The sequence below is a fragment of the Equus caballus genome, chromosome 31, assembly GCF_041296265.1.
Source record: "Equus caballus isolate H_3958 breed thoroughbred chromosome 31, TB-T2T, whole genome shotgun sequence".
NCBI lineage: Eukaryota > Metazoa > Chordata > Mammalia > Perissodactyla > Equidae > Equus > Equus caballus.
Window position 1 is genome coordinate 3,440,210 of NC_091714.1, and position 24,622 is coordinate 3,464,831.

General features: G+C 44.5%; 1 protein-coding gene across 9 annotated transcripts in view; it reads left to right on the forward strand.

Moving 5' to 3' along the window:
• RPS6KA2 (ribosomal protein S6 kinase A2) overlaps positions 1-24,622 on the forward strand; it is a 367,321-nt gene that overhangs the window by 183,942 nt on the left and 158,757 nt on the right. Inside the window, exon 1 of one of the 9 annotated variants that reach the window (XM_070256473.1) lies at positions 8,339-8,662. The exons of the other annotated variants lie outside the window; for them this stretch is intronic. The gene's annotated coding sequence lies outside the window, so the exon portion shown is untranslated. Of the gene's footprint in view, positions 1-8,338; positions 8,663-24,622 lie in introns of those variants that run through there. 9 annotated transcript variants of the gene reach the window in all.

A 24,622-nucleotide genomic window follows, 5' to 3' on the forward strand; every position in this document is an offset into this window, starting at 1 on the left:
TCACATGCACGGTTACCCTGAGACCCATGTCAGGGAGTTAAAGTTATTGGAGAGCTGGTCCGGTTTTTCTAAAATCGAACGTTATTGTTGGGACTTGGTAATAATTGGACCGGTTTTGCGGTCTTCAGCGGGGACTAAACTCTGCCGCTATTGAATTTCTAACTAATTTGGTTTCACGGTCTCTGTGCAGGATTTGGGGTAGGCACCCTGGGTGCGCCCCCATGTGTGCCTGGTTGAGGAGGGCGTTTCAGTCCGTGCAGCTGGACTGCCTAGTGTGGGTGGCAGCTCAGAAGTGCCAGTGCAGAACCTCCCCAGCCCTGCCCTCGGCTGGTGTTGATCGGGTTTATTTTACTGTGGCCCAGAGCCACGCAAGTACTACCGTATAGTGCAGATCGTTCGTGCGTTTAAATTCAGTGTAGAATTAACAAAAAAGGATGGGGGGGGGGGTGGGGAAGCAACAACAGTATCTACTCTGGCCAGTCAGAAACAGTGCTCAGTAGTGAAGTGCCTGATGCAACTCGGATTTGATATAGATTCATCTACATAGGATCAGAGGACCCTGAAAATCATGTCCTTTTCTCCTGTCCCTCATCTTGTCATCTTCAGGTTTCCGAAGTGGTCTGTGGCTGCTTCTCTCGTGTTTTTTATTTCAACAGCCAAATCTTATTCTCTTCATCCCAGTGTGTAAATTACATTGTTGAATCTATAGATGACCAAATGGTGAAACATGTTTAAATAAAAAAGAGACATGGGGATGGGGGTGGGGAGACTGATGACACAACCTAGAGATTTCCTTTGACTTTGGCCTCGCCTTTGCCACAAGGCTGGCACCTAGTGAGGTTTTGATTTGTTTGTTTCTAAAGAAGTCAAATCAATTGGAACAATGTCACATCTTTCATCTCGGTTTTCTTTGTCCCAGCTGCCATGATATTAGCTATAGGCGTGGGTTCTGTAACGATTAAAAGATCTTTAAGCAAAGCTCAGGAATAGACACGAAGGCAGCAGGGAATTAGGTGTTTTAAAAGTTTCTGTTACGGTTTCACCAAATCGGAATTTGAGGTACTAGGTAGGCTCTTGGTGGCGGGCTTCTGAGGGTAAAACGTCTTTTCAAACAAATAGAACTATTAATCAAATAATGGAGGAGGGTTTGCTCTAAACCTGATGTTGGCAGAAATCAAACCCAAGTTCATCGAGATAAGTCATTTTCCTGGGTCTCAGGCACTTTAAACAGCTAAAATCGACAAGGACAGAAACTCAGAACAGGATTTACCTTCATGCCCGATAAGTTTTTATTCATCAAAATGCCAAGTTTATTTTCCAGCTCCTTGTCTCCTTCCCTGTATTGTCTTTTCCAAGGGAGGGCACACGTGTGAGCAAATGCTCAATGTTGTTCAGGAAGACACCGGGCTAGACCCATGGAGGGTCACCCTCCTGTCACCACCATCCACTCCCCTCCGGTGTTATGGTTCAACAAGGAGAACTGGGTTGTGGAAGTGCCTCAAAACAAAATATAGTGGGAACCCAGCAGGGGGGATAGAAATGAGATTTCTTCAGTGTGAAAATTGAATTTCTAAAAACCATAAATAAACCATCAGATATGCAGAAGGTCAAACTGACTAGAGAGAAATGTAATCTGTCAGCACATAATCAATGAGGCTTCATATGACCCGGATGCCCGTGCTAGAGAGAAGTACCAGTGATGACAGCCCCATTGATTCATCGCTCTGTTCTCTACAGATGCATTCACCAGCTTCTATCCATGGCTACTTGTGAACATCTAGGCAGGCATGTTATACTATTCTCATTCTATTGCTAGGGGGAAAAATCCCTGGAAAAATGAGGGTCTTGCTAAAAGCTTACCAACTGGTTCATTCTGCACGTGTTTATTGAGAACCTGCTCTGTGGTCAGTCCTTGTCTAGGCATTGTGGGTCCAAGAGATATGAGACACTGAGGTCCTGGCCTCATGGTGCCTCCACTCAGTGGGGGATCTAGTGAGTGGCTGGCCCTGTGCTTCGTCCAGTAAATTCCATATTCTTGCCCAGCTACCTTCCCAGCTTTTTCCAGAGATGCCTGCGTATTCATTTGTATATTCCCAGCAGATGATAGGCCAAGAATCACTCCTCACAACATGTAAAATTCAGGAGGGGAGGTCCATCAGTAGTTTGAGGTTGAATAATAGGACATATAAAGTACTTAATGCCAATGTACATTTCTTCTGTTTGGAGTGATGAAAAAGGTTACTCATTTTATAAAAAGAAACATGGTTTTTTAAATTGTTTCTGTGAAATCTATATTTTAAAATGTGCATGGAGACTTTGGAAAAAAAATTTTGTTTTGAAATTCACAAGTTAGTGATATAAACAGGAAGGCAGCAAGTTTAAAACAATATCATCCTTATTTAAAAGGCTTTCAGGGAGAGAATTAGTCTTAATGTTTTCATACTTGCTGTTAAATTTAACTTTACGTCTGGAACCCAACATTGGGTAAACTCTAACCAACAGAGAAGCCAGGACACTTAATCAGATTTGGAAACAATTTATGAGTTACAGCTTAAATATTTTTATAGTGTATCAGCATTACAGCAACTAAGATGGCTGGGTAACTGACTCTGGCAAGAATGATTTTGGGGCTTCCCAAAGGGAAATTAGATGTCTTGCATTGACTTCTGTGTGCGTGTTCTAGAAAGGTATCAGAGCTCAGCGTCTGCCAGACTCTCACTCCCACAAAAGCTCTGATTTCAGGGCATTAACAACACTGCCTAAGAACCACAGCACTTAGCTGGAAGGTGTAACCATCGCCTCATTCAACCATCCATTTTATAGATGAGAAAATGGAGCCCAGGGAAGCAGAATGACTTCCTTATGCTCCTGCTCCTAAAATCTTTTACAGGAAGTTCCCACTGGAAGAGCATGTGCTGTCTATTATTAATTTTAGCCATTTCAGTCATGTGGTTATTGGAGTCCACCATGTATGAGATGAGGCGTGAAGGAGGGCTTGTGGGATTTTTAGAAGGACATCTCTCTGTAGGATATTTTGTAATGCACTCCAGAACCTAAAATATTTCTGGGGAACCTTTTCTGGAAGTTAGAAAGTTCCAGCTGAATTTGGGCTTTGTCTGGGATGGACTGAAATTGGATTCTCACTTCTGCCTTTCACAGCAGGGCGGTTCCTTAAACTCTCTGATCTTTATTTTTCTCCCCGGTAAAATGGGGAGATAAGAGATCGTGCCTCAGAGGGTTAATATAACGATTATGAGCTACCATAGGTAAACTACCATATGGTGTCTGGACGATACAATTGCGAGTCAATAATAGTTAGCTGTGGATATTGATCAAATGTTTCCTGGGTTTACTGATGTTTTTCATATTGTTCAATGTCTACTGGTTCTGTCTGAACCTGAGATTGCCCCTATGGCCCACAGAACCCATGCCTTCTGCTATTGCAGTTAGCTCTCAGCCTGGTAATTAATTGTTTGGATGCCCTTCCTGAGCGCCTAGGGGAAGAGAAGGCTGAAGATCAATTCTCCCAGGCTGTGTTCCAGACTGTTCCATTCGATAGCACTGGCCCGGTTTGCTAAGATGAAATTTCTGTCATCTGGCCGGGATGGCGATATCCTTCTTCCTTATCTTGTGTGTCCCTCTGTGAGTCAGCTGCCCTGATCTGTGAATGCAGGTCCCCTTGCCATGGCATCGTGAGCTGAGGCGGCTTCTACAGCCAGAAAATGCCCTAGCATCAGCATCTCAACTTAGCAGAGCTTCCAGAAGGAACCCTGCCCCACTCAACCTTCCGGCACCCAGGAGAGTCTTCCACAGATGTGACATGAGAGTTCCAAAGCCCGACTTGGGGCTGTGGGAGGTTGAGGGGGGTGGCTAGGAGGGGTTTGGGAGGCAATATAGGTTTTAAATGAATGAGAAATGATATTATCTACTCAGAGTAAGATTTATCAACCAATTTGCTAAAGATTTCAATACTCAAAAAGTCAGGTCATTTAGGGAATGGTTATTTTGTTTGGGGCTGGTTCCCTTTGCCTATCATTTGGGACCTTTCATCTGTCTTGACATCGCTACAGAAAGACCATGGGGGTTAGTGAGAAGGGCAACTACAAGCCCTTGAACTGGGATATTGTTAACGGTAAACTATGGAGTGGAAGAAAAATTTCATTTATTTGCTTGATTGTTTACATAATTGAAAAATTTTGAACACGTGTTACGTGCATTGTGCTAAGCAGCTGGACTAAGGATGTGATCTTTATATGATCAGTGAACTCAGTAAAGTTAACATCTATTGAGAGAGGCAAACACGTAAACAGAAGCCTGCTGGGTGGGATGCAAGTCCTTGGAACTTCTTGGCATCACTGGACTTAAATGGTCTAATTATATCAATTGTCAATTCATTTCGATTTCCCATGGTGGCAGATAACCACGCGTTATCTGTGTGCACATATGTATATATTTTAATTGTTTACCCCTTTTTAAGGGAAACGTGGTGTCCTGATAAAGTAAAAGTTAAGAGACTCTCAGTAAATATTGTGAGCAATGTTGGCTCCCGTCATTGGAACAAAAGCAAGCTTCCTGGAAAGTTAAACGTTAGGGCTTGTTCTTGATGCTTGATAGGTAAGCTCTTCTTCTAGGTCTTGGATGGTTTCCAGGAAAACCATTTCTAATTAAAACAGTTTTCAGGTACTTTCCATAAATGTGTCCCAAGAAATTCCACGTTAATCCTGATTTTATTTGGCTTTTGGACAACAACAACAAAAAAATCAGAGAACACCACGATAAATTATCCATATTAGTGAATACTTAATTTGCTTTTTATTTTGCTTATTTATGCTTCATTCTCTTCTAAAGACACTAAATGTAATTCCTTATTTGTGGTCACTGTTTCTGTGATATGCCTTATCTTTGAGTTTCATGACACGCTTTCTCTCCTTACATCCAAGAAAACTCCCCAAAGTATTGTTGCTCATTCAAAAATACGTGAAAAGGCAACCCAAAATATTGAGATTCCACCTCTTTTTCTTTCTTCACCTCCTTTACCCATTCTTTCAAGAAACCCAGGTGCCTATACACCCCCAATGCAGCAAAGAGTATTTCAGTATATTTTTCATGCATTCAGAAGCAGAGGAATGAAATGAAAGGCCACTAAGTAAAAAATGGCTTATCTGTCCACATCATCTGGCTTACTGATTACGCAGGATTTCACCGTGTTTCTTGCATGCTTGGTGAATGATTTCTTAGATATGGCAACTTAGTAAGTGGGTAGGAGATGCCTGAACTCTCTGAGGCAGGGAGAGAGGTGGGGAGAGAGACTGTGGGGCGGGGGCAGAAAGATGAAGAGAATCCTGTTAACTAACATTGTGTGGATGATTCAGTACGTTCGGGGTGCTCCCACGGAAAGTGCTCCTTTGAAATGTGGAGAAACGAAGGATCAGTTCTTTTTGCCTGAAGTAGGATTGGCAGTCGTTTAGCCCAAAATGCTCTTTATCTTTTGCTCCAAAGTTCTGTGCTTGTCAAATAAATAAAGCTAGTCTAGCACTAGAAGCATTCTCTAGAATGCTCTGCTTTTATTTCTGATTGTGCTGGTTTACGTTTTGTTGTCTTTTTTCCCCCAGCATTCTGTGTTTGCTGATGTATTTTCGTGGGTCAAGCTATTAAATTAAACTCAAATAAATAAGAATTTTCAACAGATAGTCTGTGAAGCTACAGTGTGATTTAATCAAGCAAATGGATCCGACACAAATATATTCAGTATAAAGTATTGTTCATCTTACCTGATTTGCAGTGGTGTCCAAAGCCTTTCCTGCTGTTGAGTTAGCTAAGGGGACGTCGTGATGGTGCAGCTGTAATTAAACACGAGGAACCTGCACACCAGGGTGTGGAGGGTGAATTTGCAGTGACCACCTTCCTGTGGTTTATCACTAACCAGGCGCCAGTGGCTGGAGCCGCCTGAGATGTTCACTGACAAAGACTCTCCTTGACCAGACTTCAGTCAGGCTCTCCCCATCCTCCTGCTCAACCAGGCCCTGACCTTGGCCTTCCAGGTCGTCCTTGTCAGGCCCACAGCACCCAGTTTTATCAAGAATCCTGCTGAGTCTATTTAGAGAGAACCCCCGCCCTCCATATGTGATCACTCTCAACATCTGGTCAAATTCCTCATCCCCGCCATCCTCCGGGTGATGTCTGATGACCTTGACATGCCATCAGCAGGAAGCCTCTTAGTCATTTCCATCCACTGGCACCCCACCCTCCCACCTGCTCCTTGGCTGTAAATCCCCTCTTTCCTTTAGTATTGGAGTTAGCTCATTCTTTCTGCCCTACTGCAAAATCCCATTGCAGTGGTCCCTTGAGTAAAGTCTTCCTTACCGTCGTTAACAAGTGTCAGAGTCATTTTTCTTGAACAGCACCTGTTGTTATTGGTAATTTGCATATATTTCTTGAGATCCGTTAAAGGGCATCTCAGGAACATCACTGAGCAGAGAGCCTTACTTGATTCCAACCAGCAAATACACAGCAGCCGCTCTTTCTCCATGAGCTCCGGTTTGCCAAAGTCCCTGGGATTCACAGGCAGTGTTCCTGTCCCCCTGTGCCCCGCACTGAGCCCCCTGGAAGGGTCCTCCTCTCCCCGCCACCAGATATGCCCCGGCCTTGCTGGCTGCCCCCTCTCCTGGCCACCTCGCATTCCCTTCTTCCCCTGCCGTCTGCCTCCCCGGGCCATTGCATCCTTATGAGCTCCTATCTCAGCTAGAAAACAGGGAGAACCATATCATAATGCTATCCTCCAGTTATTAAATGCTTGGAAAGTGAAATGTGCCTTGTCAAGGAAGGGTTTGCGCTTGGCGTTCTATGGTGTTACTCACAGCTGGCTTTGGTTGGATGCTATCTCTAAAGGGTTTTGCACTACATTATGGGAGAATAAAAGCTTTTCCTGTCTTGCCAACCTCCTCTCCCTCGCCCTTCTGAGAGCACATCTGTTTCAAGTTAGTGTTATCACCATGAACTAGCTTTCCCTCGGTTGTAGCCATGTTAGGGTTACCGAGGGTGACGGGTTAATCAGCATTGCTGTGATTTTAAGTATCCGTCATGGAAATCACAGGTCTTGTGAAACAGAGACGCAAGTTCACGCTGTTCCGGTGTCAGCCCTTTAGCTCACAGGCCGACACAGAGTGGCCGAGGCTGGGAGTGTTGGGGGAGGCGGTGGGTAAGGAGCTGCTAGAAATTTCCTAGTTTCTTACAGAAAAGAATTGTTTTTTCTCTTGACTGTTCTGTTCTCCTATGTGGAATTAGTAAGATTCAAAAAAGTGAATCAGAGAGTGAGTGTTAAGGCTATTGGCCGGCGTGTTTCCTTCTGTTGCCAGAGAAAAGAAGGTTCTGAGTAAGATTGACAAGCTAAGAAAAGTATGCTTCACTCTCCTGGCATGATACGTGTGCCATATTTTCACAGTCTTGGGATTTTCAAATGGACGTTAACCAGAACACAAGTGTGGGACCTGCCTTGACTTGTCTTGCTGTCAACATGAGCTGTGACATTCTTTGCAGCTAGAGGTCCTGGCCACACCATCCCACCCAAAGCCCATGGGCTTGTAGATTTTCCTCGTTACCACATGCAGCCAAATTTATAAGGCAAAGGGATGGAGAGATTTTATTTTGGAAGACTCTGTTTTGGAATGGTTATGGTAGAAATGTTCTAGTAACTACTTAAGAAGTTGCTCATTTGGGTCCCAATTTTAACACTTTTGGCCCAGAATCATTGCCAACTTTCTAGAACTAAGGTTAGATATAATATTAACTACTAAATGTATTTTTACATCCAAAATATAGTGTGGACAACCCCTTTCTAAGGATGAAAAAATAAGAAAGCTCTTTACTCTGAAGTGTGAGTAAAACCCAAGGGGAGTGGAGAGGGTGCCTTGAGAGCCTTTGTGCGTGGGAAGACGGGAGTGAGGCTGGAAAAGCGGAAGCCAGGCCACGAGGAGGCTGCAGCAGCTGGTGCAATGGGCAGGCTCTGCAGCGCCCGTGCGCCTCCCCATCGCATCGTATGGCTATCAGCTCGCTTGGGCACTATCAACCGGTGAAATGCTGGACAGACAGCGGTGTGTCACATCCCACAGCCGCACACGAACGTGCAGAGGGACCACAAGAGATGCTCCTGTCCTGTGACTTGCCAAAGTGACTCCGTTTGGTTGACTTTGAAGATAAAGGAAAGAAAACCAGACACACAAAGCAGAAAAGAGCGCTTATTTTTAGAACAGCTTTGGCTCCTTGCATTCGCTTGGTTTGAACTCACGTTGGGGACCGGGGCAGACGGGCCGTGGGAATAGAGTGGCAGTTACAGCTAACTGCCTTCCTCCCAGAGAACCCCATGGAGCAGCAGGAGGTTAAGCAGCACGTTTCTATTTCTAGACCTTAGCAAAAAGAGAATGCATGCATTTCATTGTCAGACTCAACCAAGACTTCGTAGAAACCACCCGGGTAATGAAGTGAATAAAAATCTCCAGGCTGATGGGACCTGCTGGAGCTCGTGGGCACAGGGCTCCCGTGCCCTTCGACGGCCATAAATGTTTAGACATCGTCTCACAATCTTCATCAGCGCATCTCACTCTTTTCTTTGACACCCTGTATTGTTGAGGCTCCTGACAAGAACTCCAGGAATTGATGTGAAAAAGTGAGTGATTTGTTAACGTGAATGGCTGTAGTCGTTTTGGTGTGTGCCTGAGGGAGGGAGAAGAGCCATAAATTTGAGACGCTATCTCTACCCTGATGGAGCTTCTGCTTAATAGTGGGGATGGACATTTGCCCAAATTATCGTGGGAGTTCTGGAGCAGGCCTGTGTTTTCATGTTGGTATCTCCACATAGCGCCTCTTACCATCTGTGAGGCCTGTCTTCTACTGTTACTCCTTATCCTTCACTGCAGCCCATCCCGTCTGTGGACCCTCCCTTGGTGTCACCTTTCTGCCCTACTAGTCATCCCTTCCCCTGACCGTTTGTCACTCGGGCCCACTTCACCCACGCCCATCCACTCAGCTCTCCCTCCACGCCCAGGCCTCCTGCTTTGCTCTGAGCTCATCTGTGACTTGAATTTAGGGGACCCTGGCCCTGGAACACTCGGATTTGGACAGAGAAGATGCATGGGAGTTATGGAGGAGAAGTGTTCGTTGCTGTGTGACCGAGGATGGGGTGGAGCGTGCTACCTGAGTCCTAGCCTAGAGGGGTGGTTTGTATTCAAAATCACATCCCATCAGAGAGAGGAGTGTGAGTTCCCTGTGCTGTGGGCTCGGTCTCCCATTTCTTTAATGTTCTGGATTTTTAGAAAGTTCCTTGAATCACATATCCTCCTGCACGGTCAGCTCAGGTCTTGGGAGCTCAGTGCTCCCTCAGCTGCTGGGGAGGATGCTTGTCCCCCGTGATGGTGTTAGCAGCATGCACCTGACTCCTCTGTGCTAGCTCAGTCCTTTGTGGCCATGTGTGCACCTGTATAGAACCTTCTTGAGCCAACTTGTTGCTGACCTGGAGCACATCAGGCTCTTCTCTGGGTGGCTTGTGTCCAGGGACAGCCATAGGCAGCCATCAGGACTGCTGCCCTGCTGTGTCACACAGCCATTCTCTGCGAAGTATGTGTCTTCTGGATCAATGTGTGGGAAGGCCCTGGAGGTTCTTTGAAACTTCTCTCTTAGGTATTAACTCAGTGTTGACCCTGTGCCTGGAAATTATCTACAGAGCTTATGTTTGGGGGGTTAAAATGTAGGAAAAAGTGGTTGTGACCTAAGATGAATGTGGGGAGATTGAAAGCACTGTGTGAGTGAAATAACGGAGAAACTGTTACAAAACCTTACACATCAGCTTGAGGTGGTCCTGGCATCGGGCAGCTTACAGACTGTAAGTGTACTGTTTGGAGTTCAAAAATGTTCCATGGAAATGCTGTCTAATCTCCCTATACGATATAGCTGATGTAGCGTCATCTTGCAGTAAATATTGTGGAAAAAACAAAAACAGATCATTATTATCACTTAAAAACTTTAAAAGCCATAAACTCTCTTAAGGAGCTGAAAAACGTTCAACATTTTAAAAGCAAATTCAGAAATTTCAAAATGTATTAAGGCAAGCCACTTCTGAAAACTGAGAAACGGTGGAAGTCAATAGGATTTTTATTTTAAAAGCTGGTGCTTATGGAAGAATAGGTTTAATTCTGAGAAGATGCATTTGTGACTTCTCTGAAGGCAATTTCCAATGAAATTGAAAAGGTTTTGCACTCCTAACATGGATCTTTTGCGATAAATAATTTCACTCTAAAGCTTACAAGCCCAGGACTGCTTTCTGGCTCATCGGGGTGTGGGTCACACACACCCTCGCGGGAGGAGAAGGGTTGGGCCAAGGATTCCCTCTGTGCATGTGGCCGAGGACCTTCCTGGCTCAGTTCTTTCTCAAATGCTCATTTTCTTCCTCTTCTCAAGTGCAGCGCACCTTCAGTCAGGGACCCTGGGCACCTTTGCATAGGGACCATGGAGCATCTTACCTCGATATCAAATTCTCGAGCCTCCATCCGCCCCTTCTTCACATCCCTACCCTGATCTAGTTCAAGCAGAGGCAGCCCTTTGTGGGTGAGGATGTTTATGCCATTACTTCATGTTTTGGGCAGGAAAGTCACAGTTTCCCTAAAGTTCCAGGTGGTCAGCAGTTCATTCCGACACGACCTGAAATCTCATCCTCACCTGCATCCAGGACTTTCCTTAGGTAAAAAGAAAAAAGGCATCATGTCCGATATCTTCAAAAGTCTTAAAGCGCTGTTCTCTCTCCTCCCTCCATCTGGATCCACTCCCTACTCGTTTCCCTCTTCCTTTCCCCATCTCTGGCCCACGTGATGTGCGTGATAAGTAATGGCGCCCCGGGAAGCAGCCTGTGAGCGTGGGAACGTTGTGTTCTTTACAGCTGACAGCGGGCTGGTGGCTCGACACCCAGGGGAACGGGCAGGATTGTTTTCCAGTCAGGTGAGCCGACCGAGATGGAGCATTCATTTATTAGAACTGAAGATCTGAAAAAAGGTGCTAATGAACAATGCCACCGTGTCCTGCTGGGATTCCAATGGCGGGAGATAAAGATAAAGTAAGAAGAGTTGGGGTCTGGGCCACAGGGCTCAGGGCTGCCCACTGATACCCCACATCCAGCCCCTGGAGTTTCCAAGGGCCCAGCTGCAGTGTCCATGTGATGAGCTCCAGCCAGGTGCACTGGTGTGGGCCAACAGCATCCTCTGTGGTTTGGGCCAACAGCATCCTCTGGTTTGGGCCAATGGTATCCTTGATGGGTTGGAAGGCTGAATAATGGTCCTGAAGGAGATCCATCCTAATCCTGGGAACCTGTGAATGTTACTGTATATGGCAAAAAGCACTTCACAGATTTGATTAAATTAATGATCTTGATATTATCCGGATGGGCCCTAAATATAATCACAAGTGTCCTTACAAGATGGAGGCAGAGCGACACTTGACTCCAGAAGTGCAGCAGATGTTGTGATGACGGAAGCAGACACTGGTGATGAGGAAGGGGCCACTGGAAGCTCAAGAAGCGAGGGCCAGATTCTCCCTGGGAACCTCCAGAAGGCACCAGCCCTGCCGACCCTGGTGACACTGATTTCGGACTCCTGACGTCCATGACTAAGAGAAAAGTCTGTGTTGTTTCAAGCTGCTAAGTTCGTGGTGATCTGTCAGAGCAGCAAGAGGGAACTGACACAGCCAGTGGGTCAGTCTGGTTTTAAGGAAGATCCCAGTTTGTGGAAGAGGCGGGGCCAGGTGAGGGGCTGACCTCTGGTCTCCAGTGGGATAGGGCGCGTCAGAGAACAGTGGCAGGGCTTCAGGCTCAGACCATGAACATCTCATGGGGGTGTCGCTGGGCCCATGGGGGTCAGCACGGGCCTGGAGGTGTTACAGTTTGTGCTGGACCCCACCGTGAGCATCTCCGTGGGATTCTAGGAATCTTGCCTGGTATCCAGCCCCCTATAGTTACAGGAAACTGAGCTGCAGTCAGCATTCATTCTGTAAACATCTCTCAAGCACCCTCTCAGGGGTGAAGGGCCTGTCCTCCTGGAGTTTGCCTTCTAGTGGGGAAGAGAAAAAAGCCAGCATCACATAGAAAAATGTACCAATTTCAGTAGCGACAAGTGTTGGGGAGAGAAACCATATAGAGCGGGTGGGCGTCATGGGGGAACACAGGAGAACAAGTTTTGATAGTCTGGTCCAGGAAAACGTCTGGGGGTCGTATTAACAGAGCTGGATGAAAAGGGGGCGTGGCTCGCAGCATTTCTGAGGGAGAAGGCGTGAGTGCCTGGGTCCTGCGTGGTAATAGCTGGAAAGCTGGTGTGCCCGGAGAGCAGGAGGAGGGGACGGGTGCGAGGGCACAGGATCCAGAGCCGCTGAGCCTTGGGAGCGTCGTACTGCAGCCTAAAGGCAATGGAAACCCTGAAAGCTTTCATACGGGGCCCCTTCTGGGTGGAGTGTGGGAACTGGGCCACAGGGCAGCAGGAGATGAGCCGGAAAGCTCCCGGAGGTGCCGTTTGCCAAGAGGATTGGCAGATCTTGCAGCTGACCCGGACCTGGACCCCAGCATAAATGAGAGAGGAATTGTGGTGATCCCCGGGCCTTTGAGGATGAGACAGCTACCCCATAAAGGCTGTGCCTGAAGGGGGTGAACAGCGGGGGGAGTAGGTGAGAGAGGCGTATGGGGAACTGCCCATCGTAGGTGCTCTGTGCAAGTCCTTCAGACAGCGATTTGCTTTGCAAGTTAAAGCAGTGGACACGTTTATTTTTAAAAAGCTCCATGTGTCCCTTACTCTGCGATCTGTTCACTCATTGAGTCCTAACTTCTCTCAACACCATTTCTAGTCCTGTGCCCCAGCTGCGGGCTTGGCAGCAGCCTGACGTGCTAGAAATCGGTGGATTTGCTAAATACGTCAGAAGCATGAGTACAAAATTGCAAATGCCGCTTAAAGCAAAGAGCTCCAGGCAGAGGCAGTCATGTTTCAGGGCTGGGATTTTTCCTGGTTACTAGGTCAACCTTCCCTTCCAGCTTAGAAAATTCAGACACACGCTTTTCCACTAAAGGCGTGAAATATAAGGAGAGGTCTGAAAATGTGATACCAATGGATGGCTCCTCTTCCTCTGGCTGAGCCTTCTCTGAGTCCTGATAACACCCAGCAACTACTTATTTTTAAAAAGAAATGAGGAGTGGGAGTAGAGAGGGAAAACAAAGGGAAGGGAAAGGAGGGCAGAGGAAGCCAAAAGGAAGCAGGACAGGGGGACCAAGAGACAAAGAGAAAGTTGCCTAAAAAGAAGATGGGAGACTGACATTAAGAAGAGTTGGTAGTGGCCACTTCAGAAGAAACATCAAATATGGGAAGGAATTAACATCTAAACTATAGAGTCCTGCTACCCTGACTCCCTGAGCATGAGAGCAGCATCGCCTGGCACCGTGGCAGAGAGGGGGTGTCACCTGTGGGCTCTGCAGAGTCATTTCTAACCTAGATTAGAGTTGCAGGATTAGGGGCAGTTGAGAGGAAGAGGACAGTGGGCATCGATCAGGGATCCAGGATGAGCTCCTCGTTTCGGGTCTCCTCACCCTGGTTTATAACCGGGCACAGAGGAGAGTTCCAGGACTCGAGCCTGCAGTGAATTCAGCGTGTCTACAGGTGTGTTCTCCTTTTCCATAGGGAACCCAGCGGTGCGTGAAATCTTCCTCCAAAAGAAGAGCTAGGAATTCAGGAGTCCACCAAGGCGCTGGTTATAAGGAGGATAAACCTCTGTTAGCAGACTGCTGAGATGCCAGAAATACTGGAATCATGGTTTCTTTTCTTCTTTCACACCTGGTGGACACAGGATGCTGGGGAGGTGGTGAGCCCTGAGCATCCTAACTGGACCCCCGGATCTCCTCCAAGCTCCTCTTAGGAGGAGGGCAGAGTTGCTTCCTGCTGCCCTGAGCCTACACCCTGAGACAGGTGGGCAGGGCCCTGGCGTCCAGGGGCGGGAATGCCAAAGAGAAATTGGAGAGAAATAAACCAAAATGGGACTTGGAGAGGGACCCTGAGGGGAGGTCGCCTGCTTAGCTACTTGGCAGGGTTTCTTCTGAAGTTGGAGAATGGGGCAGGCAGGCAGAGAAAGCCAAGGATACCAGGCTTTCAGAGAACGGTTTTGTATTTAAGCAACTGGCTGCCCGTATGCCCCCAGGGAGATCGGTGCCTGAGGCTTCCCTCACACCCAGTGGGGGTGTCCTTGACCGCTGGTGGGGGCCAGAGGAGTTTTGAAAACTATTTAAAGCATTATGGAAATGTGAGAAGTTTTTGTCATCCACGAGATAGTGGAAAATATCTGTTAGGCTCTCACAGGGCTGACATCATAGCATCTTTTTACAACATTTTCGCGATGTCTGTGATGGAAGATTCCAGAATGGCAACTTACAAGATCTTGTTTTACTTCCCCAAATTCTTCACAACCGATGGACTATGAATTTCACTCCTGGACAATAGCGTGTCATCATTGGCAGCTCACCTTTGCGTTTGAAAAGACGTGGTTATCCGTAATGACTGTTCAAGTGAGTTTCATGTTTCTAAATACGCATCTGTCACTGAAATAGTGACAGATATGGCACGCTCCCAGAGCTCCTCCATCTGGGGGGAAAAAAGTAGAGACAAAACCAGGATTAAAACGACTATTATTTTTCCCGTCAACAAGTCCTTCATGCATTTCCTAGTTTTTAAGATGAAGGGGGTTGAGCCATTTGAAAATTAAATAACACAAGTTTTCTAGCTCAGCAAAGATAAGTATGAAATATTCCCTTTGACAGTCTGGGGAATAAGATAAAATGAGCAGCTCTCCATAAATATGTAAGTTTATGTGTGTATTTTTTTGTAAGTATATGCATGTGTATATGTCTGTGTGTGTATGTATGTGTGTGTGTATGTATATATATATGTGTGTGTGTGTATGTTTGTGTGTGTATGTATATGTGTGCAGGCACATTAGCTTAGAGTTGAGCATGGCCTGAGACAGTCAAGATAGTATTTAACTTGGGACCTTGGTTCATTGGCTGTGGAGGAATGAGGAGGCATGGGACCAGGCAGCTTTCTATGACCACAAGATAACCCAGCCTACAGATGGAACCAACATACAGAGGAGGGCAGAGCCAAGAAAACCATAGAGATTGGAGCCCTGATCAGCCCAAGCCTGAAGTCCATGTTCCCTTGGGACATTTAGTAAAAACCAATTCCTTCCATTGTTTAAGCCAGTTTGATTTGGGTTTTCTCTTATGCAAATAAAACCATCCTGACACACATATATGTTCTTTACAAGAACCCTGAAAAGTAAGTACAATTATACCCTTTTCATAGGTGAGGAAATTGAATATAAAAACGTCAAATAGCTTACTGAGGTCACACTGAGAGTAAGTGGGGAATCAAAAATCAGAGTCAGTTCTCTTTGCCCCCAAAGCTTGTGCGCTTTCCCTGCTGTGATGTATATTAGACCCAAAACAACTAGCCTAGACCAGATTACCTGTTCTGTTCACACTGGCCAAGAAAATGCCTTCCTAAAGAAGTTTTCTATCGTGAGGGGATTTGCTTATGAGTCATGCATTGTGTTTAAGTTTTGGGCTCCCTCGTAGCAGATGCCTGGGACACATACGTGCTCAGGTAATACTCCGCGAAGGAACGAATGCGAGGATGCTTCTCAGTCCTCCCCCAGGGGGACCTGAGAGGTGAGCGGGTCCAGCTCCTTCCTGAATCCAGGATTTCAGACCCCAGAGAACGGATCATGCCATTAAACCGCAGTGCCTTTGATGCCATTGTAATTACAGAAGAAACCTCATTTTCCCTTTTTCACTTGTGTTTTGTGAATACATTATGCTGAAAACTACAAGTAAGGCTGAGCGGATTCCCAGAGGTAATGACAGCCCCTTAGGATTCTCTGAGAGGGGGGCAAGGGCCTGCTAATGCCTTCACATTATCAGTTCATTGAGATAAATAGACATAGGTGGTATATCCATTTTGGAAATATTGGTAGAATTCTGCCCAATGGCTCCCTATGCAGAATAGGGACATGTCTTAATAGGATGTGTATTTGGAAAATGTAGTTGTACTTTTAAATTTATGTTTCAAAACATAGTAGAAACACTTCTTCAGATTTTCCAGTTCAATTGAAATGGTATATTGAGAAAATTACGATTAGATTTTTTTCATTGAAAAAAATGAAATGTGTTATTTTTTGTTTGCAATTGTTATATATGTATGTATTTTTTCGGAAGTTTAGCCTACCCCATCAATCCTCCTCTTTTTTGCTGAGGAAGATTGGCCCTGAGTTAATATCTGTGCCCATCCTCCTCTGTTTTGTATATGGGATGCTGCCACAGCATGGCTTGATGAGCAGTGTGTAGGTCCATGCCCGGGATCCAAACTGGCAAACCCTGGGCTGCCGAATCGGAATGTGAACTTAACTGCTATGCCATCAGCTGGCCCCATTGTTTTATTCTTTGGTGTGTTTAGTGGGTCTAAGGATACTTTTGTTCCTTTTCTGTCTACTTTTCTTTCTCATGATAATCTCCAATCTAAAGTCTAGACGATGTAAATAATAATTTAAAGACAGAAGGATTCAAACAAGTTAGAAATAGGTATCGATTCTAGAAAAAGTATTTTATTTATTATACTTAGCTTCCCTTTCTTAAAAGTATTCAGAGTTTTAACTCTATATCATAAATGGAAATGCATGTATTCATTTTATGGAACAAATTTTATGAAAACATTGCAATATTGTTTTCTTGACTATTACATCTCATGTGCTTTTATGGCCAAATTTTTGCCAGCACCACCTCTTCACTGTAGTGATCATATTTTGGGAAATTACTAGAAGGAATTTGTTATATAAAACAATGTACAAAACTATGACGTCCAAGATAAAGACTCTGAGCGAGCAGGTTTTTCTACCCTAAGGTATGCGCAAACTTTGTCCTAAATGCATTTTTAAGTGCTTGGCATCATGAAGTGTGTAACCTAATTGCTCAGGGTTTTATGTGTGTTAATGATTGAGTTCTTTCCTTTGTACTGTGTCCTTGACTTTTGCTTCTATGTGGTGGACGGCTAATTCTTTCAGAATTCAGGACATTCGCACGAATTTGCTGCCCCTCCCTCTGCCACCATTGTCTGTGTTGGCTGGATTATCTTTTATTCACAGGGAAGAAACAGCCATTTGCATTTACCTTCCGTGATACTGTCACGCTGCTTGAGTGTGAAAAAATGACTCGCTTTTTATACACTTTTTAAATGATGTGTCACACATTGTAGTAATGCCTGGCATTCTTCTATAACCATTTCAGAGTACTTCTTTTACGTGATATTTACCATTAAGTATTGCTGTTTCTAGCAAGCTGCTTGGTAGTAAAAGATATTGTGTTGAAATAAATAGCAAGAGGTATAACAAGGAGGTAGGAGAGGAGAAAAAAATCAAAACGAGCACAAAAGCGTAAGAATGATTAGAAAAATATATCGTCATGCGTCACTTAATGACAGGAATGTATTCCGAGAAATTCATCGTTTGGCAATTTTGTCATTGTGCGAACATTGTAGAATGTACTTACACAAACCTAGATGGTACAGCCTGCTACGTACCTAGGCTCTGTGGTACTAATCTTATGGGACCACCATGATATATGTGGTCTGTCATTGACCGAAATGTTACGGGGCCCAGCACTGTATAAAAGAGAACAGGAATAAGCAATTCAAAGCTAATAAATTCTCTTATCTTGAAATAAGTGCAGAAAGCTATTTTCTGATTACCTGAATATTCTAGTTTGTGAATTCTCCATTTTCAAATAATTAGAGATTAATGAGATACATTAGACACTAAAACTTTTCTAAATAAAATTAAGCTTTCGATAAATCAGATATACTTTACAATGTTTCAGTGTTCCTAGGTCATCAATATAAATATCAAACATTGTGGTCACCACGGTAGCTATAAAAATATTGTATCATAGAAAAATGATGGGGTCATCTCATCCAACTGCTGAACAGCCCAGCAGTTCTTTCTGTAATAACCCTGAAAGTTTATTTACGTTAACGTTTTTCCGTTCGTTTCATACGCTGGAATCCTGTTTTTAAACATCTTGTGCAGAACTACAGTATATGAAACAAATTTTGAAGAAGAGCCACTCTGGCTGTGTGAGGATGGGAGGGTCTTGCTCTCCCTGTGGCCTCGCCTCTCCCCCACTGAGGCTGAGGTCCGGCCACGGAACCCCAGGGTTCCAGAGAACCCAGTTTGAAAACCACCAATCTAAACAAAAACTTGTCTCTGGGAGAGAGACTAAATAGCAGCCTCTTTATCATCTCCACCCGTTAGTCCTAGAGCAGAGGAAGCAAAACACCGCTGCCCGCCCTCCTGCCTGACAATTTTCCAATTGTCCACAGGGAACAGGTAGAATTTGGCTTCATCCTATTATATATTCCAGAAGTTGCTCTTCAGAGTAAATCCCCGTCTTCAATTATTGTTATTCATGTTTAGCTCATTTTTCTCTTTCATAAAAATTCTACTTTTACACAATGTCCTTAGCTTCCTGGTTGCTTGGATTTGGAAATAAACGTGATTTGGTGTCTAAATATGTATCAACTGTGGGAGAGACAGAATAAACCCTGAAGAATAATTCCACATCACGAGGGGCCAAGGTCAAAGGCTAACAAAGCTGAGACGGTCTTTCCTCGAAGAAGAACAGAACCAGAAAACGAAGGACGGAAAGTTCTTTAAGGCTCATAGGAACAGAGCATTAGACTCTCTTCCCGATTTCTAGAATGTTACCTCGAGCTGTGTTGTTGGCAGAAACATTTCCTTTAATATGCCTTTTAGGTCCAAACAAGAGTCAAAATGTTACATTTTCCCTGAGACTCAAAAATCACTCCTCGTTTTCTCTCCCTCACAGATGGAAATAATCTGGAATCTGTAACTGGAAATTCTTGGATGGGGATTTTTTTTCTTCCGTGTACCGATAGATGGTTAAATTAGATGTGAGAAGTTTGAGCCAAGCATTTTTTATTTTTTGTAGCACCAAATTGGATTAAGTTTATGTGGACATAGAGATACCTGTTAGCATCGTACAAATAAAGTGGTCCAACTTCTAAACTGTCAGTAGCTGTTCATACGGTGGCTAAGAGAGCATGGTTTAGACCCCATGGGACTCCATTTCCGAAATCTGTTATGGGTCCCATCCTAAATTCTCTTGCATTGTTGGCAAGCAAATATCCTGTGGAGAGTGCCTTCTGGAGGTCTTTGTGAAAAATTCCAAAAATTTTCCCTGAGAATTGACTCAGAATTAAAGTTAGATTTATGAGAAGAATGTACCCTGCTCCTTCGTTAGGTTGCACCGTCGTAAAAGGCACAAAGAAAGATTCTTCTCTGAATCACCTCAATAGCTGTTTTGTTCTAAATTCCCCTGAATGCCATGACTTTTTTCTTGTTTTTGTGAACAGCTTTATGAGATCTAATTCACATACCATACAATTCAACCATTTAAAGTGTGCAAGCCCAGGTTTTTCGTGTGTTCACAAAGCTGTGAACACACCACAATCTAGAACTTTTTCATCAGCCCAAGAAGAACTCTGTACCTGTTAGCTGTGACCCCTCCTTTTCTCCTTCCATGGCAGTCCTCATTAACTACCCACCACTCTCTGTCTCTAGATTGACCTGTTCTGGACCTTTCATATAAATGGAACCATCCAAAATGTGGTGTTTCAGAACTAGCTTCATTCATTTATCATAATGTTTTCAAGGTTCGCCCATGTTGTAGAAGGTTTCTCTTTGCTGTCAAATACTCCATTGTATGGCCATAGCATATATGATTTATCCAAGGATCCATTGATAAACATTGAGGTTGTTTCCGCTTTTTGGCTCTCGTGACTAATGCTGCTATGAACATTTGTGTACAAGATTTTGTGTGGACATATGTTTTCCTATGTCTTGGGTATATGCCTAGAACTGGAATTGCTGGATCAGATGGTAACTCCATGTTCAAGCTTTTGAGGAACCGCCAGACTGTTTTCCAAAGTGGCTGCAGCCTTTTACGTTCCCACCAGCACTAATAGATGCTCCAGTTTCTCACCAACACTTGTTGCTGTTCCCCTTTTTGGCGACAGCCATCCTAGTGGGTGTGAAGTGGTGTCTCATTGTGGTTTTGAGTTGTGTTTCCCTAATGACTAGTGGTATTCAGCATCTTTTCATGAGTTTGTTGGCCATGTCTTCCTTGGAGAAAAGACTGTCCAGATCATTTCACCGTTTTTAAATATCAGGTGATTTATTTTTTTATTGTTGAGTTGTAAGAGTTGTTATATATTCTGGATCCAAGTCCCTGGTCAGATACATTATTTGCAAACATTTTTCCCCATTTTTTGGGTTGTCTTTTTGCTTTCTTGATCGTATTGTTTGTGGCATAAGTGCCATAACTTTTTTGTTGACCATATTATTCCATCATGTTATGCAGTCATTTTGAAGGACCTTTGCAACCCGGCTTAGACATCCAGATTTCCAGTAGGGTGTTGTGTTCAGGATATATTTGTGCCGAATTAAATTCCCAGTGCCACTGACTTCTGTTGTATAATAAACCCAGCAAGGTGAGGGGTCTCTTTAGTCCGATTCCCCCACAATGAGCAGGTAGGCGTATTTCAAAGGAATCAACCTTAATTCTCTGCAAGCACTCACGTCTGTGGGTCTCAAAAGAAATAGTACAGATGGCTGAAGTCTGGTCTATTTAAGTATTCTTGTACTGGTTCACCATTTTATTTTCGTATGGGCAGGATTTGCAGGGAACCACAACCCCGGGCTGTAGCTATAACAAAATGTATTGGAAAATCTAACGTGGGGAGTCCACCTCGCTCCCATCCGTGGGGTCACCTTGTGCTGGCATTGCTGTCTTGTAGATATTTAAAGTTCTGAACCTGCAGTAAGGAGTCGGGACCCCATTTAAAGTTCTGAACCTGCAGTAAGGAGTCGGGACCCAGGGGCCAAGGATCTGATAACAAGCGGTGATTTCGTGCCTTAGGCTAAATTCCCATCAGCATGCCAAGGAAATAGCTTTCTATTTGGGTTGTCACGTCTTGGGCAGGATGATGTCTTTCTATCTCAGCTATTGATCACAGGTTTTCATTTCAGGTCTTGTTACCACAGAAAGCAATCTTTTGGTTTGCTCTTTTCAATAAAATTGGGATGCTATTTTTATTTTTATATCACCTTTGAAACATCTCAGTTGGATGCATAAAGGCGAGGCTATGAGTGTGCCTGCATGCATTTCTATCTGAAATGCCACCCCCACACAGCCCTTTTACAGTCAGAATCATAGTCTATATGTTAATTTTTTGCTATAATGTCATGTCAAATTTTAAGTGCTTAGCTAGAAAGTGTGATATTTTAAAACTTAAATAGGAATATCTACTCGAGACTTATAAATTCTGATTTCTAATCGGATTAAGACATTACAAGCAATGTTAACTTCCAAGCCAGAACTCTAGGACCCCGTATTTAATCTCATCTTTTAGGCCAAGTGATGACCTCACAGTCACCTTTAAAGGAACTTATAATCTAATTAAGAAGACAAGAGTAATAGTCTTGAAGTAATTGTGAATGCTGTAGGATTTTATGTCACATGCGTGGCATAGATGACAGTAGGACTCGACTGTAAAACCATAGGGTTTTAGAAGAAAGGAAAGTCTCAGACGGCTGGAATCCTCATTGATATAATGAACAGATGTCCAATGACCACGTCCCTGGGCCTTAGGAACCAGGACCCAAAGGCAGATGACTTGGTTGCAAATTGCAGCTTCTACCCAGCCAGAATCTTAGGAGAAAGTCTGATTTGGGGCCATTCCCCAGACCTCACATGCACCAGGCTCTAACCGCTCTCCACATTTACATTTGATTTTCATGACAACCCCATCATGTAAGTACTTTTATTAACTTGGCCTTGCAGAGGCAATGAAGGCACCGAATTACACGACCTCCGGATGATCCACAGGACCAAGCATGCAGGCCAGCCTGCGTCCTAGTCTCACCTCCATCTTAGGTAGCCCCAGCCCAGAAGGGCCTTCCCATCCTCTCCGACACAAGTCTACTGTTTAACGCACTAGTTGAATTAGCTCAAGACTGTTTCAGTCACCGCTGTCAGGAGCCACGGGCCACACTGGACAATATTAAATGTAGAAATGAAGAGTTCATTCCTTTATTTGCCTCTGGCTTTTTTCTTTTCTTTTTTTTTTTTAAGTTTTCCATAAGCCCACTCCAAACCCCCCAAAAGGTCACAGAAGCAAATTCGTGTTAGGAGAAAGTTTTAAAAAGAAAGAAAGACATTTTTCTTACTTTCTATTAATGAACTGTGATGTTCCCATTTAAGTAAACTCTGAAACTTCCAAACACTGATTGTAATTATTTCCTAGACCGTTTGTGCAAATCAAATCTCAATGCCAGAGCTGTCTGCACGGGGGAAGTATTCGCATACACGTCTTTTAAAAGAGCAGGGCTCACAGTTAACAACTTTCGCTTGGACAGTCTCCTCCTTGGGGATGTTTTCGTGGAGGGTTGGTAAGAACAGAGCTTTTCTTTGTGTGATTATTATTGCGTCTTTTTGCCATTCAGTTTGGGCATTTGATTCCTCTTGTTTTGTGGTCCCTCCCCTTTTTCCTTAGTGACCTTTAGAAGGAGGGGTGCGTGGGGACGGTTGGAGAAGTTCTTAGCTACAGCCTCACCCCTTCCGACATGTAAACGTGGCAGTGATCCAGTTTCTGCCTACAGCGGCACCGACTGCTAGGTTGGCGGGTGCCGTGGGGGAGGGGTCTTTGTCTCCTCCACCATTCCTGACGTTCCGTCCTGAGCAGTAGGGTGAGGGCGTTCATGTGGTCCACGTGGGCCACAGCCGCCTCCCAGACCACCCCACCTGGGGCTTCACCACGCTGAAGGTCCTTGGTGATGCTGTGACTGGCTAACTTGCATCTTAGATCAGCTTGAACTTGCCTGCCGTCTTTCACGGTGCCCTTCCAAGCTTCCAAGCAGGTGTAGGGCAGTGGGAACACCCACTGATGAAACCCTCCTGGCAGCCTCTCATGCTGGAGCTCTTTACCCAGCGTCCTCCACTCCCCAAGGGAACTCAGACAGTGGCCGTCTCAATGCTGATCCCATTCTGAGCCAAATGAAGCACTGAGGATCCTACGTTGGACACCAACCCCAGTGTTTTTGGTGGCTGATGAGTTGGAAGCTGGCACAAGCCCCTCTCTTAGCTGTGCCTTCAACCCCCCCATGCTCTAAGATTTCATTAAGTTCCTGAGTAATTATACTAAGGGACACTATCTTTTTTGGAAGTGCCATGGACCATATGAGGCAAGAACGGATACAGTGCATCTCGGCATAGCTTCCTTTGTCCCTCAGAAACCAGAATGTGGTTGTACAGAGAGCTCTCAGAGAGAGAGGGAGTTGGCAGAAGGAAAGCTCTTTCTGGATCTGGAATGTTCCATTTTGATATCCCTGTACCTTTTATACTAAGAGCTTATCCCATCATTTCGGAGAAACTTAACATTAACCACCTGTGTAGATTGCAGTGCATGTTTACATTTACAAACATTGAGATCTCTTAGTCTCTGAACAAACTCGTTCAGGGTGAAAGCTGGATGAGTTTCAGGGTGCCCCTGAGCATCTTTCTGTCTGCATTTCCATACTCTAGGTAGCCCATTGTGCTGCAGAAAACTTCCTCAATTCAATAAGCAGACTTGACTCCTCTTCAGATTTTTATTATGAAATATTTCAGACACATATATAAATTTAAAAAAAAACGATAACAAACACCTATGTACCTATAATTCAGCTTAAGAAAAAAAATGTTATCAATACGGTGGAACACCCATTTACAATTTCCCACCTCATTCCTGTCTTTCTCACCCGGAGGTTATTGTTGTCCTGGATTTGATATCACCATCCCTATTTATTTCCTCACGTTTTTGTTGTATATAACCTAAACACTATATAATATTGTCTTTTATGGTTTACACATTATATAAATGGAATCACATTGCATTGTTCTAATAATAATTAGAATAATTATTGCTCAGTATTATATCGATGAGATATATCCATGTTGATCACTATGGCTTAATTCCTTGCATTGCATCTGTGTGGTATTTGCTATCTACTATATGAATATTCCTTTATCACTTCTCTTGGGGATGGGCTCTTGTGGATTCCTTCTATTTTTATTTTCAGTGATGCTGCTCTGATGATCTTGCCCATCACTGCTTGTGCACATGTGGGAGGGAGTTTTCTCAGGTGTAATGCCTGGGAGTGAAATTGCTGGGTTGTGGAGCACATGGTCTTCAATTTCACTAAATATTACCCAATTTCCCTCCAAATTGGTTGTACAATACACGCTTCCACCAGCAATAGAGGCAAGGCCCGGTCTCCTCATCCTTGCCTTCAGCAGGGCCTCAGCAGTGAGGTTTCTGCCCTCTGAGGCATGTGGGGTGGTGTCTCATTGTGGCTGTAACTCACACGGCCCAGTGACCTGTGTGGCTGCCACCTTTCACACTCCATTGATCATTTGTATTTCTAGTTGCATCGCCCACTCGTGTAATTT